This window comes from Megascapheus bottae, chromosome 8, assembly GCF_031878675.1.
Source record: "Megascapheus bottae isolate mThoBot1 chromosome 8, mThoBot2.hap1, whole genome shotgun sequence".
Taxonomy (NCBI): Eukaryota; Metazoa; Chordata; class Mammalia; order Rodentia; family Geomyidae; genus Megascapheus; species Megascapheus bottae.
The window spans coordinates 29,286,624-29,304,630 of NC_143516.1; the positions used below are offsets into that span (position 1 = coordinate 29,286,624).

Below are 18,007 nucleotides of genomic sequence, written 5' to 3' on the forward strand. Positions count from 1 at the left end.
AGTCATTAGTTCTATTGTCGAGAGAAGGTAATGAGACTGGTAGGTTTGATAATGTGAATTCTATTATGCGCCCCTAAAATTCCATGTCCAAGTTAATTCTGGTTGCATTGTACTCAGAGCTATAAAACAGTTCTTTAGAACATTAATATTCTCTCAAAATGTTTGTTGATGTTAAATTAACAACACAATTGACAGGTGTGAGAGAGCTGTGTGTGTGGTAGGAAATAAGGCTTTTTCAAATAGATGACCCATTTTTATAAGCACAATGTTAGTATAACCTTTCTTAGGGTAGAAAGACAACATCAAAAGAATGTGTTTCTGTGAACTTCTATATTTAAATGAGGTAGATTATAGACGTAGAGAGTAACAGATGAGACTCAGGTCATTCCATCTGGACTTTGGGATATAAGCTCTCTAATGAAGGGGCGAGGACGAGTTGCAGCTCTGATGCTGAAGGCATTGTTCAAATTAATTGTATTTCTTACAAGACATAACTGATCTAACTCCAAATAGGCATAAAATAATACTTACTTTAGATCTATGGGCTGATAGCAATGTACAGTTCCCCAGAATTTAGAATATACTAAACACTGAGAAACATTTAGTCTCACTACTGTTATTTTGCTAATCTGCTTGAAAATTTAACTTATAGCATGATTGAATTACTAGTATAATTGAATAAAGAACTATTAGAAAAGTAAGAGATATTTCCTTTTCCAATACAAGGAGAAAAAACTCATCAAAATTCACCACCCGAAAACAAATTGTTTTACTGTAGATGAAGGAATTCAATATGACTTAACTTTATCCTGAACTGGCTGAGACAAGCACATATCATTAGGAAGTGAATAATAGAAAGAATCATTGAATTAATGGAGGTCATGTTTGCTGTAGCTAAATACAGAAAATTGACAGTTAGTTTAAAGTCATGTAAATGTAGAAGCTGTGTGGTACTGAATTTTATCTCTGGTTCTAGAAGCACATAATTATTCAATTTTCTTCAGGACTGAAGATAAAGAAAGGACTTTGAGCCTCTGGGGTCACAATTTCTTTCACTTACTGATTCATTCTTCAGTAATACTATTGAGTATACTCCATATGTAATTTATTTGACCAACTGCAGTTTTGTGAAATGAGTAGTAGATATAGTTGTTGATCCAAGGAGCTTAAACTCTAAAAATCTAAAAACTACAGGAAGGGGGAACAATGTTCAAAAAGTAATATACTCACAGCTGGTTGTGGTGGCTCACACCTATAATCCTAGCTACTCAGGGGGCTGATATCTGAGGATCAGGGTTCAAAGCCAGCCTGGGCACTGAAGACTGTGAGACTCTAATCTCCAATAAATCACTAGAAAAGTGAAAGTGGCACTGTGGCTCAAGGGATAGGGCTGTAGCCTTGAGCTGAAGAGCATCAGTCTCAGAGTCCAAACCCCACAACCTACAAAAAAATAAAAAATAAAAAAATGTACTCACTATCTTCTATACATCACCCTGATAATAAAAGAGAAGAGAAAGAAAATAAATTTTTTAAAATAGGTAACTATATAAAATTATTTTGTTGCGGCCACAAAGATCTAGAAAAATATTTATATAATAGTAAGGTAGATAAAACACCAATATCAAGTTTGTCCTACCAAGTCATGTAAATAGGGAAAATGTCCCCCAAAGTATCAAAAATGCAATCAAAATGTCCTTATCACTTTTTACAGGATGTACATATGAGTAATACAAGAAGAGGATATGAATAAGCACGCAATCCTCCAAAATTTTCAGTTATATATTTTATAGTGTTCAGAAAATGAACATCTACCAGGATAAAATGAATAAAACTGCCTAATACCATATCATATTCATAATCTATGCTCTTCAAGTCTCCCAATTGTGAGGTTAGATTTTTCTGGGATTTGGAGGAAGGACAAAGTTGATATATAAAAATTTTTCCATTATTCAAATAAGACTGAAGAGGGAGAACTATGAAACATAAGCCAATTTGTTTTTTTTTAAGTATGAACTAGCAGCTTGAAAATAGAGTAACTAGTTCGATAGTTATAATGTTACTATAAAGTTGATTCAATGGTTCAGAAATTACACTAGTTTAGAAATAATTATGTATCCATTTTATGTAACCACTAATTGAAAATATGAAATTTCTAGAAAATACTTATTCCATTGATTACTTATGTAATTTTAACAAATTTAAACACTATAATTTTAGAAATATAGTAACAATAGTTAAAATTGTCATTTTGAAATTCTCTAGTTGAACCACCAGATGGAGCTCCATTAACTGAGCCTCTATTAGGAAAAATAGAATTACTTAGATTGGTTCAATTAAGAAAATGAAAAAAGTTTATGCTACCTTCTCTGAGCAGTATTTATTACTTATTTGCAGTATTTTAAAACAATCTTTTGAACTATAAGATAATATATTTTTTTATTAAAACCAAGAAGGCTAATTAAATTAATTAGCAAGGAAATTTAGAATGGTGGCAGTTTAAATAAAAGTACTTTTGCTTTTGCTTGTGTGACAGTTTATCAAAAATGTATATTATGTTAATATATTATGAAAGTATGCACCTAATTGAAAATATACAAAAACAAATCAAGGAAATTTTTAACCATCTTTGTACTGATTGTTTTTCAAATTTATTTTTCTATGGTTGTTGTTGTTATTGTTGCTGAGTGTATGTTTATATTTCATCCTAGTACCTGATATTAAAAAAGATGAAAAGATCTCTAAAACAGGTAAGGACACATAGTCTTTTGTTTGTTTGTTTGAACAAGTCTGATTTTCACATCAAGGCAGTGTATGAACTTGAAAATTCAAAGACACTAAAATATATTGGTACAAATTGTACATATCTTATATGGTACAATTAAATGCATGCCTATTTTAAAAGAAATCCCATGCTCTCTAGTAGCAGATTTTAAATAAGTTCATCATGATACTAGGAATAACCATATATACTCTTCAAACTAAGTAAATGAACATAGGTTAAATGGCTAAAATCTCCAACCTGAGGATAACAAATGGTTAAAAATTATCTCTATTATCAGTTGATATGTGTACTCTTGCCTTCAACTGTTTCATAAATGTTGAAGTAATAGCTTTATATAAATAAAACAGATTAAATTCTCTACTTTTCCACTAGTTAAATATTCAATTGCTTTTGGGGGAAGTCCATTAACTTTTGGCTCTTAATTAAATAAAGAGAAGAAGGGAGTGAAAATTTAGAAATTGGAAGGGAAACATCATATAATGAAGAGAATGCAGAAAAAATGTCATTGTAAACCCAGAGGAAACTATCAGTCTTTCTGGAAGTATTCCTTCTGTATATTATACAAATTTGCTTGTCTGTATCAAAGTTTAAGCCTGCAACATTATTATCTGCACAGTGAGTATTAACATTAATAACATACCTTTAAATTTTAAAGATTATCTTTTTTATGTTTCAACTTCTATTTAATTAATAGGTATAGCCATTATACTTTTTTTTGTGGGTTATGGGGCTTGAACTCTGGGCCTGGGCGCTGTCCCTGAGCTCTTCAGGTCATGGCTACCACTCTACACCTGGAAACACAGCCCCACTTCCCCTTTTCTAGTGATTAACTGGAGATAAGAGTCTCAAGGTCTGTAGTGCCCAGGCTGGCTTTGAACCTTGATCCTCAGATCTCAGCCTCCTGAGTCACTAGGATTATAGACATGAGCCACTGTTCCTGGCTTCAATTTAATTTTTGGTGTATATTTATTGAAATTCTGAATGATTAATGCCGTTGTCTTAAAATACCACCAACACTGGAAAAAATTGAATCATTTTCTTATTTTTAGTGAATGAATGTAACCATTTCAATTGACTTTGAAATCCGAATCCATTTATTCACAGGAAGATGAATAGTAAAAACAATTTTGAGTCATCAGAAGAAAGTTTAATATAATTAAAATAGTATATTGAGGGCTTAAATCAAAAATCATCATGGACTTCAGAGATATGTACACATAAGGAAAAATTACATTGAAAGACTGCCATGATTGTGTTGTGTGGTATCGGTGAAAGGTTATTAGTCATATTAACTTGATTTTGTGCTTTCCTGTCCTATAAACAAAAAATTTTTAATGTAATGCTTACTTTGCTGATATACAAAAGACAGGGTAACACATACACTACAAATTACCTATTATTAGCCTGTGTTGAATAGTTGTATATATTATTATGTGCTATTGACTTTTTAAATTTCTTAAAGACAGACAAATTAATATTAATGGCATTCTTATGAAACAATTAGTAATTTATTCAAACATATCTGAATATCACTATCCAATGTTTGGAATTTTACTAGACAACACAATTTATGACGATGAGTTAAGATTTTTTTTTCCATTCCTACACAATGCAATCAGGGAAGTACACATGGACTGTTTAAAGCTGACAGGAAGGCAACTAACTATATTAGTGCAGAGGCCTGGAGAAGACGAGAAAGCAGAAGCAATTCTCTTCCTACAGTGTTGAGCCATCAGTAAAATGTGGATCTTTGAGTACATAAGTAAGAAGTTTTATTGTTGCTGTTACATGAAGTTTAATGTCCTATACAAAGACATGAGAATCAGCAATTTAAACTAAAATCTTTTTACAATAATCTTAGCATTACACGATAAAATGAGAGCAGTAGGGCCAGAAGTTTGGCCTACTGGCAGAATGCTTGTCTGGCATGCAGGTAGTCCAGGGTTCGATTCCTCAGTACCACATACATAGAAAAATATGCCAGAAGTGGTGCTGTGGCTCAAGTGGTAGAGCTCTAACCTTGAGAAAACCCAAGGACAAAGCTCAGGCCCTGAGCCCAACCCCCGGACTGGCAAAAAAATAAAAATGGGATCAACAAACCAGTATAAAAAAGAAACAATAGCTGGGATATGTATAGTTAATTTTACTAATCATTTGTATTTAATTAGCTTCATTTACTTTTGAAATTTATTGACATGACTAATTTCAGAATTAAATGAATTTTTCTTTAACAAAATCACTCAACTTTCAAACCCATTGAATAATTCTAATGACATTTTTGTTATACATTCCCCTAGCATATGAAATCATGTTCTTTAGAAATGCAGTCATTTTCTTTGTGTTGTGCTGTAACAGATTTTGTAACTGATAAGCCATTATACAGATGCTAATGATGATAATATATATACATATATTTGTATATATATGAGATCTCAAACAGGAGAAGCAAAGGAAGGAAATCACATGTGGAAATTGCTAAGATCAAACAGAACCAGAGATTCTATGGACATTTGGAGATCAGGGAAAATCCCTTGAAATGTTAGACTCTGATTGTGAGTCTAGAGATGTAGAGTGTAAGATTCGGGACAGAAATAATTCTTTAAGTACAATGATCACAGATTGAGTTTAAAAAGAAAAATAAAGAGGGATTAAAATAGCTTTATTTTCTTTTTCTTTTATTTATTTTTTGATAATAGTCCTGGGTCTTGAACTCGGGGCGTAGGCATTGTCTTTGAGCTTTCTCAAGACTAGCACTCCACCACTTGAGCCACAGCGTCATTTTCTGTGTATCTGGTAATGAGGAATTGAACCCAGGGCTTTCTTCATGCCAGATAAGCACTCTACCACTGGGCCACACTCCTGGCCCTGAAGATAGTTTCTTGATGAGCAAAAAACAACTGGCAGAGAGAAGGAAAAAATGCCTTAGTAGGAAGAAGAGATGGCACAGTATCCCAGCAGTCCACATGGGTGATATGACAATTTTGAGACATTCTCAATGTGTCTCTTACAGAAGTATGATGACTCAGAAAAAGCCATTATATTTGACAAATGAAGCTGTCAGTCTATGGCCTTTGGGAAAAAATTTTTATTAAAATGGAAGAAGGAAAAACCAGTTTACAGATTTAACTTGAGAATTTATCCATCATATGTAGAAATATAAAATAAAATATATTTTTCCCCCATAAAAGAGGCAAAAAATGATAGTCTAGCTTATAGAATCAATTAAGTATTTCTTTTACTATTATTTTCATGTATGTTACAGGAGAAAGAATTCTGGGAAGAAACATAGCAAGAAATCAACAACGATAACTATTAATTAGGAGAGAAATCTCCCAAATATAGCAAGTATTAGGATACACACAATAGATTGAGGGAATTAGTTTAATTAAAAGGAAGAAAAATTTCCCTTGAGCTTTGAGGGAATAATGAAAGAACAGATTAGATGAAAACAGATGTATATGAGCAGTCCACTTCTTGGAGCTCTTGACATGTAAAACTTTTGTAATTGTGACCTATACACTTGTTGTAAAATCTATGGGGTGGTTTCCTTTGTGCTTGAATGCTGGGCCTTCACCATGTGTGCTAGCTCTTATTTATCGAGACAAACAATTTACCTCTTTAGCAAAGCTAAACTATGTAATTTATAGCTACTTAAATAGAATGATAAAAAGGTGAGTCCTTTTAAACACTTGGAAAACCTTGTAATATTAACTTAGTTAATATTATGAGTCTATAGACAATAATTTCAGATGTCTTCATACTAACAATGGACAAATAAGATTTGCACTTTAAAGTTATTAGTCTAATCCCGATTTGTCATATGAATTAGCTCTACTTGAGAATACATTGCAAGGTGATTCTTGTCCTTATAAAATAGATTTTGATATTAATAATCTTATGAAAGAAGTCTTCACAGAATTGCTTTGCCCTTTCTATCACAAGAGTAAACAGCAAAAATATAAAAAGCCATAACCAGATATTAAATCTACCAATCCACCATGATTGCCAACTTCTAGCAATTAAAGATGTGGTCAATAATTTCCTGTTTTGTACAAGTCATTTATTTAATAAGATTTTTTATGGGAGCTAAAACAGAAACACACACTGTGACAACAATGTAAAAATGGTTAATGATAAAATATACACATAAAATTTGCTGAGTGATTTTTCAGTAGTATTCCCATTACCACACACACACACACACACACACACACACACACACACACACAAACACATTAAAACTATGAGATATAATACATACGTTAAACTATCTTCATGTTGGTAAACATTTCACAGTCTATGCATGTAATGAACACTGTGTTATATAACTTTGACTATAATTTTTTAGTGTACCAGAATAATGCTAGAAAAATTACCCTCCCCACATTTTTTTACTGAAGGCTTGGATAAGTTGTAAGTAATAGTTTTTATTTATTAAGAAAATAAATATTTAAAATCTTCTATAATTGATTAATCAACCTAGCCTGCTTCCACTTCCCTTTTCTTAAATTTGCAGGTAACATTTCCTCCATTGTTTTCTTGTTTCTTACCTGGCACTCTGGATTTACCCTTCTGTTACACTGGCCTGTACTTGAACAAATTTATACCTCCTTGTTCTCTCTCAGAACTCAGCATTGAAATTAATCTCTTCTTTTTTGTATTTATCTTTTAATTTTCATTTTCTTGTTCATGAATGTTTTTCTTCTACCACAAGAATTTTATATACTCCACCAATGGAATCATATTACGTGTCCTTTTCCTTTCAATTTTATTTTAAAAGAATGTGAGGGAGTAGATAATATGATTGAAGGATGTTCTATGTATTTATGAAAAGGTCATAATGAAACCTGGATAAAATGTTATGAAATTTTACTTTTAAAAGGAATAGTTTGTGGAGTAGAGATAAACAGTTATAGAAAGGCAAATATAATTAAAGTACATTGTAATCTATCATAGAAAAGTGACAACAAAATTCTTAACTTCTCAAACATTTTAAAGGTTATTTTGTTTATAGTACTAAGATTTGAACACAATTGAAGCAGAGATGCACCTTCTACACTTTAAAAATCTTTTAGACTTTTTCTGGTGCCAGTCCTGGGGCTCAAACTCAACATATTATCTGGCTTATAGAACAAGTTTCATAGCCTAAATACAGATGTTTGTTGTTGTTGTTTTGTTTTGTTTCTAATGCAGTGAGATGAAATCATTACATTTCCATACAGAAATATTTCTAAAGCTTGGGATAAAGTATTTAGTGATGTGATATCTGAAAAGAAATCTAGCATGGAATAATTTCTAAATTCAGAATAGGTAATCTATAATAGAGATTCATTTAGCGCATAGTTCTAGTTGTCATGATCTGGCATTTGTTTGTCATCTAGCAAAGACTCTCGCATTGGTATACAAAGGGCATAACACAGTAAGGTAGAGTAAGCAAGCCAGGGTTAATGTTCTTGTATTACAGTCAATCCAGTTAGAACCCATTAATTCTTGCATGATTAATCCACTCCTGGAGATAGACCCCCTATAACTACTCATTTAATCATCCCACTAGGGCCCACCTCACAATACCTTACCAAAGAGATTCAATTTCCACCTAGTGTGGGAACAATGAAATCATAGTCAAGGAAGTTTCTGGGCTGGGTGATAATTAATGAGCAAGTATATTGAGAGAGCCAAAGAGGAAAGGAACCTTAGACAGGAAATTAAATGAGAATAAAAATAATGCACTTGTGGCTATAAGATAAAAACTGGAGAGGAAATGGATAGATGAGGCGTACTCAAGATATATTTGGAAAATAAAATCAATAGGACTATGTATGACCGAACAGGGATGACAAAGAATGAAGAATCTTTGTGATTCCTAATCACCTGGACAGATTCCTATGAGAAATCTACTATCCTTTTCCAAAATGACAAATCTGTCTGCAGAAGGGAAAACTAGATCATGGGTGCAATGTTGAGATTTCTATGTCTGGATTTTGTGACATATATTCAGTTGTGACATATTATTCAGTTTGGGCTAAGTGGTTACATAATGGGACAATTCTTCCCTCTGCTTTCAATCAATTAATGTGGTGTCAGCTTTTGATGACTTTAGAATGTGGTTCAAAAGAGAAGCACCTACTATGACGGTACATCCCAACTGTCGTTTTTTATGGCTGTCACTGGAATTAAATTTGTGGCTAAGCATTTCGTTTCAATAGATAAATCTGATAGAACAGACTATCATGCAAGACTAAAGCAGCCTTCCTTGATTTAAGTGCTTAGCATGCTCTAGTACAGTCAATGGTTGCTAACGGAAGGACTAAATGAGAGTATAAGAATGGTGTGATGTTAATGCTAGAGCAACTTCAAATTTTAGCCATAATTTCAAAATAATTGCTTAGTTAAATCACTTCCATTTATTTACTGGCTCACTGTTAACTTCTTTTAATATTTCAGCCTTCATGGTATTGAGAAAAAAATGCTTTCCAGGAAAGCAATGTCATTATCACTTTGAACTTTTGAACTTTGAGGGACAGGGTCCGGAGTATCCCTAACCTCAAAGCAAACTGTGAAATAATTCATTAGATAAATCATGATAACTGTAGAAGCTTGAACAACAGCTAAAACATTCCACAGTCTTTGCTGTGATACGACCTTAAGAATCTTAAATGAAGAATAGATGCATGAAAAATGCTAATGAATGACTAGACGTTTTAGCCATAGACCTTAACTAAAACATGTTTAATAACCTGTCCTACAATTATAGCTTTAAAAAGTAAAGAGAGCTGGATGTGGTGGCTCATACCTGTAATCCTAGCTACACAGGAGGCTGAGATCTGAGGATTAAGGTTCAAAGCCAGTCCAGACACAAAAGGACCTGAGACTCTTATCTCCAGTTAACCTCTAGAAAACAGGAAGTGGGGCTTGGCTCAAGGATATGGCAGAAGCCTTGAGCTGAAGAGCTCAGGGACAGCACCCAGACCCAGTTCAAGCCCTATGACTCCCCCCTGAACCCAAAAGGAAAGAAATCCAAACAGCTGAATTTCTTATCTATCAGAGCAGGTTTCTATCTACCCTGAGCATGAAAAAAAAATTCACCAATGAATTTATTTATGTATATGGTAATATTTGTTAAATAGACCTTAGAGGAATAATGATCAAGTTTTAATAGATTGTCATTTATTTCTTTGATTTTCAATACCCTATAAATAATACAAACTTCCACATGAATTTATATTAATTTTCAGAAAATTAATTTCTAAACTTAGGTTAAGAATGTGTTATTACTTTAATTCTCTAACTTCTATCATTACACTCAATAAATCAAATTGTAACTATGTCAGAATACATATATTGGAAAAGGAAAAGAAGAGCTTTTATTTAGTACTAGTTCACAAACATAACAGAAAGCACCCCCTTTCAGACTTTTATATCTTATTCAGATATACTTTCTCCACTTTAGTCTTGATAATTAAAAAGTTGTAGAACATCATAAAATATGTTGCAGACTAATAATGTATTTTAATGAGATATACTAAGATATGTACTACACTGATTGAAGTACCCCCATACAAGTCCTTGTAAGGTTTTCTTAGGTCCCCTAACCAGTTCAATACATATGGTAGAAAATCTAGACATTAACCTTCAGGTCAATTTAAATGTTAGAATGATTGTTAGATGGTTCTTTCCTGCTAAGATATATATTTATAACAGAACTGTCTTCTGCCTTGTTCTCAATAGCTGTGGGCATAGTTTCATCTGAAAGGGAATCATAGCTCTTAAAGCCAAGGCTTGTTAAATATGCCCCCTTGCACTTAAACATGTTCCCCCCATGAAAAAAAAATCTATTAGGAATGGCATACACAGAAACTTAGCCATAAACCTAGGAGGCATTATTGCTGCAACATTGCAGGTTGGTTTTTATCGGACTGAATTCCCAACTAGCCAATTTATTCTTTAGTTCAAATTCATACACTTAATTTAACCATCATATATACTTCCTTTTATGTATTAAGTTGTGTGTGTGTGTGTGTGTGTGTGCGCACGCACACGTGCGTGCTCATGTGTGCACACGCCAACACAAGGGCATGAATTCAGTGCCTGGGTACTGGCCCTTAGCTTTTTTGCCCAAATCACTACCACTTGAGCTTTTTATATCCTTTAATCTTAGATCTGGTGTTGTGGATCCTCTTTATTCCTTTCCCTATGCTCTCTGCATTTGCTGTTGCATAGTATTCTGCATTTATGTTTTTATATCATCTTCTTCCCACGTATGCCTATTCTTGTCTATTTTTCTCATCTTTCAAGGGCCCAAGTCCTATTTTTCTAAAACTTACCTCAGTGATCTTAACTTAGTCACGACTTCGAAGGGCCAATTTCTGAAGGACGACGTATTGTTTTGGTTCTCGACAATTTTAGTTTTCACCACGCAGTTTCTGGAGATGCATTACAGACTACATACGTAGTATGAAAAATGTAACACAATAGTTCAGAGAAACGTTTTAGGAAAAATAGTCAATTATAGAATCATTCTGTGTCTATTAATGAGCTTGGAAATGAATAGACACAGAGGATGAGAAGCTAAATAACCAAAATCCAAAGCTTTGTAACTAGGTAGCTTTATAGAAATATACAGTTGCCTAATGTTTATATCGATGTAGTTTGAGATATGTGTATAACTTTAAGATGAAGATATGCTTAACTTGACCTGGTCTCCTCAGCACAATTGAACACCTTTAAATTTGCACATAGTTGTATGTATTTGTGTATTTTAATAGGTTCTTGTGTATATTTCTGAGGGTGATATGTCAGTAAAGTCTCAAAGAAATCATGGCTTGCTCTTTTTTTTTTTTTTTTTTTTTTTTTTTGCCAGTCCTAGGCTTGAGCTCAGGGCCTGAGCACTGTCCTTGGACTTTCTCAAGGCTAGAGCTCTACCACTTGAGCCTCAGCACCACTTCCGGCTTTTTTCTACGTTTGTGGTACCAAGGAATCGAACCCGGGTCTTCATGCATGCTAGGCAAGCACTTTAACCACTAGGCCAACTCCCGGCCACAGCTTGCTCTTCTAAATAACATTACACAGATTTTTAAAAAATAACTTGAATCCTATTCTTTTACTTAAAGAGAACCCATGACTTTTACATGAATCATATTTATTGGGCAGAACATAATATTCTCATTGATTTGTGATTAATAAAGCATCTTTGGTGTGTATTGACAGAAGATGATTTCTAAGGAAAATTATTACATATTTAGAGAATGAATATTGTTGATAATGCTCTTTACTATATTTCTCAGACTTTTTTTTCAGAAATCCTATAAAACAAATTTATCTCCTATATCATTACTGGTATGAGTTCTCTTCAATAACATTTGCTCTTACAACTTAAGGCAATTGTAAATTATATATTGTGCTTAATATTTTTTCTCTGGTACCAGAAAGGTGGAGTCAAATTATATACCAAGTCATAAGAGGTATACAATATTTTTTGCAATGGAAATTAATTTATTATCAGTAATGGTAAGGTATGCAATAACTTTAACATTCAGTTTTTGTTTAATATAACTTCTAAATTAAAATATTTTTCACATTCATTTTTCCTTGCTAATTTTCTACATTTTCTTACCTGTTCTTTATCAAATGAACAGATAATATCTGAGGATCTATAATGCGAACATAAATTAGGTATTACTCAAGTTCTCTGTAATCACATGACTTTGTTGCTTTTTAGAAGGGAACATATTCACTTAAGTTGATGTTTACCATACATTATGATTAGCATAATCTACATAGCATTATTAATTCATAAAGGGGAGCCTAATCCAACACAATCAGTTAAATATTTGTGAGGTAGGAATAAACAAACTGAGCCAAACCCAAATGGGAGCATGCTAACCAAAAAGGAAAGACAATAAAATTCCAATGGAAAAAAAAACCGTAGAACATTCAGATAAAGTAATGACCCATGTTTGTGGATCTATAAATAAAATATGATTACAATCAAAATTTTCTGAATTCTTTTGTGTCTATTGACAAACTGATCTAAAGTTTTTGTGTAATAGAAGATGATCCCAAATAGAGAATATAATGCTGAAGAAAAAGAGCATACAGTAGTTGGAACTCCAAGCTTTGACAATTTCAATTATTATAATATTCAATATTCTTTCCCTGGTTTCTCTCCCTATGCTCACTGAGATTCCTTTTTAGTATGCAATGATCAGTGTTCACCAAAAGATTTAAAGGATTTTCTGCACATCTCCAGAATTCACTCTTCCTGCAGCTCTCTATTTATGGAACTCTGACTCGTGATCACCAGCTTTCTTGTCTTTCCTGGACCCCTAGATCCACCTGGGCAATTCAGGGGGCTTCCTGAGTTCTTGCTTGCACTAAGCTCTTGTAACTTTCTCAATGCAATAAATTGAAGTAGTTACAGAGAATTCTTCTCATCAATCAAAGACAAACATCCATTACCATCTGACATATTTTCTGTTTTCTGTAGTTTCTAGATCAAAGAGCAACCAGGTCCTTGTTATTGAGAAGTTATTAGGATAATTTTGATAGTAATAGAGGATGGGAGACATTTTTGACTGCCCAAATATTTGCTGGTCCAGAAAATTAAGAGTGCAGATAGAAATGAAGCTGGCCCATAGACTGGCAACTCCATGTCTGTCATTAAAGCCTTTTTCTTGTTCTTTTGTCCTATTATCTTCTTTTAGAACACAACTTAGTCATTGCAAGAGAAATTTGGTGACTCCAAACCTTAAAACAAAGACTATCAATTTCATCTAAAAAAAAACCCTTACAATCCCTATCCTAGCTCCAGAAGGTTAAAAATATCTATTTGTATTCATCAAAACTTATTCACTTAGCTACAATTATTTTTAACTGTATTATATTAAGATGACAGGTTAACTAATAAAAGTAAAAACAATAATCTTGAATTCTTCACCTAATATGCTAAAGGATTATTTTTAGATACATAGCTCATTATTGTGTCCAATAATGGTAATTTAATAAAGACTTTTTGATTCAATTATGAATATTTTTTGTGCATTTTTAGATAAAGAAGTCAAGCCTAAACTTCCACGTATGTTATATTCATATCAAATGAATGAATGCATGAATGAGTGAATGCATGTTTTTGCACATCCTCTGACTGCAGGTTGTCTGCTTTCTATAATGTTTAAATCTTTATAATTTTTTCAGTAATATGCTTATCTTAGTGTATTTCTGATTATATGCCAAGTTAAAACGTCCTCTAACCTTTACTCATTGCAAGTACAAAATAATGCTTTTTATAAACATGTCATTAAAATTCTAACTCACATTAGCACTTTTCTCCAAAATAACTCCCTATTTTGATTGACAGTAAAAGAACTCTACTTTTCCGTTTACATTAATTTTCCTCCAGTATGACACATGAGACTATGAGAAATATACCATAAGAATGTAAGTACCAAAATTAACACATTCATGTAATCATTATTTTTAATGTTTGCCCATTTTTAGAACCACAAGTGAAAAAAGAAGAGAAGCTAGGTATGTATATTTTATGTATAAGTTTGTGCATCCATTTTCTATTTATAATGGGCACCTTAAATTTTTGCTTGAATACAAATATCATACTAAAATTCTGTCTTTGACAAAGTTTTACGGATCAAAATTTTATATTTGCCTAAGTTATTTCTAGGAAACAATTCCTTTCTTCCATAGTAAAATCTAGGAACAGTTTATATGGTTCAGAAGAAGAAGAGAGTGATTAATCCTATTGACTTTTACACAAGCACTATTTTCCCTTAATAATTCTGTGACACAGGCATTCTATTAGTAAAGTAGCTGCTCCCTTCTTTCTCTTTCTTTGCTTTTTGAATCAGATGAATATTTCCAAGAGCTTTAGTAGGAAGCAGGAACTTTTTCAAAAGAAATACAAACCAGTATAATTCTACTAAAATGGTAGCATGTGTTTCTTAATTGTGCTACTTTTATAAGGCTATTCTATATCATAAGTGGAGGAGTTTAGAAAGGATTGGCATTTATTCCCTCAAAGGAAGTCCTTTCTTCCCTTCCCTAATGGTCTCTTCCTACATTCTTGGTGTCCTCGGTTGTGTCATTTCTAGAGACATCTTTTTCTTCAACATCACATAGGCACAGACCTCATGATCATATCTTAACTAATTGATGTCTTCAGTGACCCCATTTTAAAACAAAATTACGCTCGGACCTGAAGCCTACGTGCTGTTGATGCCCTAGAAGAACTATATTTCCATTTAGGAACTCCTTTTTAAGGAGGTAGCCAAGAAGGATGTCCATATGCCCAGGTATGCCCAAACTCCCAGAGGTAGCAGACAGGAATATGCCCAACCTTCACATCGTGAAGGCCACGCCGCTCGAGGCTACCTGAAGGAACAGTTTGCTTGGAGGCATTTTTATTGGTGCCTAACCAACGAAGGCAACCAGTACCTCCGAGATCACCTCCATCTGCCTCCTGAGATTGGGCCTGCTACTTTGCGCCGCAGTTGACCTGAGACTGGCAGGCCTGGGCCCGAAGTCTGGAGGGTGAGCGGCCTGCAAGACTCCTAAGAGGTGAAGCTGACAGAGACACATACAGATGGAGCGCTTGTACCCCCTGGTGCTGGCAAGGATGCCTAAGCTGGGGCTGGGTCAGCAACTGAATTCCAGTTTAGAGATAGTTTTGGTCATGGACGTGGATAGCCACCCCAGTAAAGATGGAGAGGATTATTTTGTGTTGAATTAACTTGTAGCCAGAAAAAAAATAATATTTGGGATATTGGAGTTAGGAAGTACATGTATTTTTTGAAAAGATAAAGTTGATTCCACCCAAATCCATGTATTTCACTTGTCCCAAATGCATTAGCCCATTCCTAGTGTGATGAGATCATCATCATTATAGCATCCACTCCTACATCTGAGATCTCAGTCAAGCATACCAAAGGACCTTGTCAGAGTCATCATAATTTTATGGATATCACATGAGACATTATTCTTCCTTCTGTGAAAATTCCTTTCTATGTGTCTGTAAATCCGTAAAATGAATCATGTGTCTTCAATCAAAATGAAAATGCAACCATTGCAGAGACAATCTCATCCTCCAAGGAAAAAATCTGGAGGAAAATTTGAAAAGTCGCAGCGTTCAAAATCTGGTATTTCTGAAGTTTTGGCAAGGTCTTCTCATGCTCACTTCTCTATTTTCTAAGTCTGTGAGGAGTGGCCATTCCCCCAAAGCTAAATGAAGCTTACTCTTACAAGAGCTTTTCTTTGGAGTCATTATTCCTACATTGCATCTTGTCTCTATTCGTGTCTATCTAGGAGACGTATTTGTTTTGTTTATATAAAATGCTCAAAAGTCTGTTCCATCTCCTATTCAAATTATGAGAATCCAAGACACTGAATAAGACGGCTATGCCAATAAATATTTTCTAGGCTGCATGTCTATTTCTCTTTTTTACTGAGGTGGTTGATTGGGTTTGGGAATCAGTCACCTAATCTTTTTAGTAAACTTTTGTCTAGCCACACACATGGCTGTTTCTGGACTACAAAAAAAAATTAGGATGAGAATTTACCATGTTGATAATAGCTGATATCTGTTTTATTAAAAATTCTTTCTCCCTCCTGTAATCCTAGCTACTCAGGAAGCTGAGATATGAGGATCAAGGTTCAAAGCCAGCCCTAGAACTAAAGTTCATGAGACTTAATCTCCAATCTAACGGTTACTCTAACCACTAGAAAACCGGAAGTGGTGCTGTGGCTCAATGGGTAGGGCGGTAGCCTTGAGCTGAAGAGCACAGAGACAGCACCCAGCCCCAGAGTTCCAGCCCCATGACCACCAAGAACAAAAAATTGATTCTAATGCTTTTCTTTACTTTCATATTTTTTATTATAGACTACAAAGAAAAATCAGACTTTGGAATTTTGCTTGGAAATGTTTTGCCTGGCTTTGAAAAAAATAATATTCATTTACAAATTCTACCTTTCTCCCAACTGAACAACTTAGCTGAACAACTCAGTTAAGTTAAGCAAAGTTATAATGAACATTTAGTCAATGTTTAATGGCTATTAACATGTGTCTCATTTCTTTATGAGAAAAGCAAAACAGAGGCAGTATTCGCATCCTTATTTCAAGCAACATTCTGCTAACATGCACACTTACACACACATCTGCATACACACACAGAGCTTTAGATGCATTGCTTAAAATTTCAAATGTTGCCATTGTAACAGTATTGAGGAATAAAGCCTATAATAGGTGATTAGACCATGAGATAGATTTCTTTCTGAGGAATGAGATTGAGCAGTTTACTAAAGGCTTCCTATTGTCTTCATCTTACTTGCTCTCTTCCTCTTCCACCTACCAGCATAGAACACAGCATTCTTCCTCTACATTGGCAAGGAAATCTTATTTTGGAAACAGAAATGGAAGCTGACAGAAATTGGATTTATTTTCTTGGACCTTCTGGCCCCTCGAACAGTGAGAAATAGCATACTGACCTGTACAAATTACCTAGTCTGTTATATCAGAGGAAAGCTAAGACAGAAATAAAGTTTTCTCTATTGCTTTACCAAATTATCTCTGAGTCCTCAGCAGGATAGTATTAAATATTTATTTCTGCCAGTAAAAAAAATATCTGAGTGACATGGTAGGGCTTCAAATGAAGTGCCTCTAACATATTTTAGCATTTATTCATTCTGCAGCTCCCACTTCTCAGTTATGACATTCACCTCCATGCACAGAGGTATTTACATGTGTTCCCATACCAAAATCTATTCATTTCTTCATATACGATATAATACCACCAACTGTTGCTTAAAAAAGAGAAATGTATTTCATGACAGTTGTGGAGACAGAAGGATACTCCCTTCCAAACTTTAGAGGTCTTCCCTTGCCTCCCATGGCTGTTTTGTGGTTGTCATCAGTTTTTGGTTTTGTTTGGATTGTGGATCTTGTGATTGGCTCCATCATTAGAAAGCAGTTTTTACAGAATCCACCATATTGTAGTAGGATTTCTTCATATTCTAAATTATTTCATCTGTATCAGCAGTATTTTTAATTGTATTTGCTGGAGGTAATGTATAGAAGGGTTATAATTGCATCCATCAGGTAGTGGGTGCATTACTTTTTGAACATCTATACCCCTTCTAAAATGACAATCTCAAGTTAGGGCTCAACTTCTTTAATACACACCTTCAAACCATAATACTCTTTGTCTAGATACCTAAATG

General features: G+C 33.8%; 1 pseudogene; it reads left to right on the forward strand.

The window, feature by feature from the left end:
* Positions 1-15,010: 15,010 nt before the first annotated feature.
* LOC150059720 (small ribosomal subunit protein eS10 pseudogene) lies at positions 15,011-15,493 on the forward strand (annotated as a pseudogene).
* Positions 15,494-18,007: the final 2,514 nt, after the last annotated feature.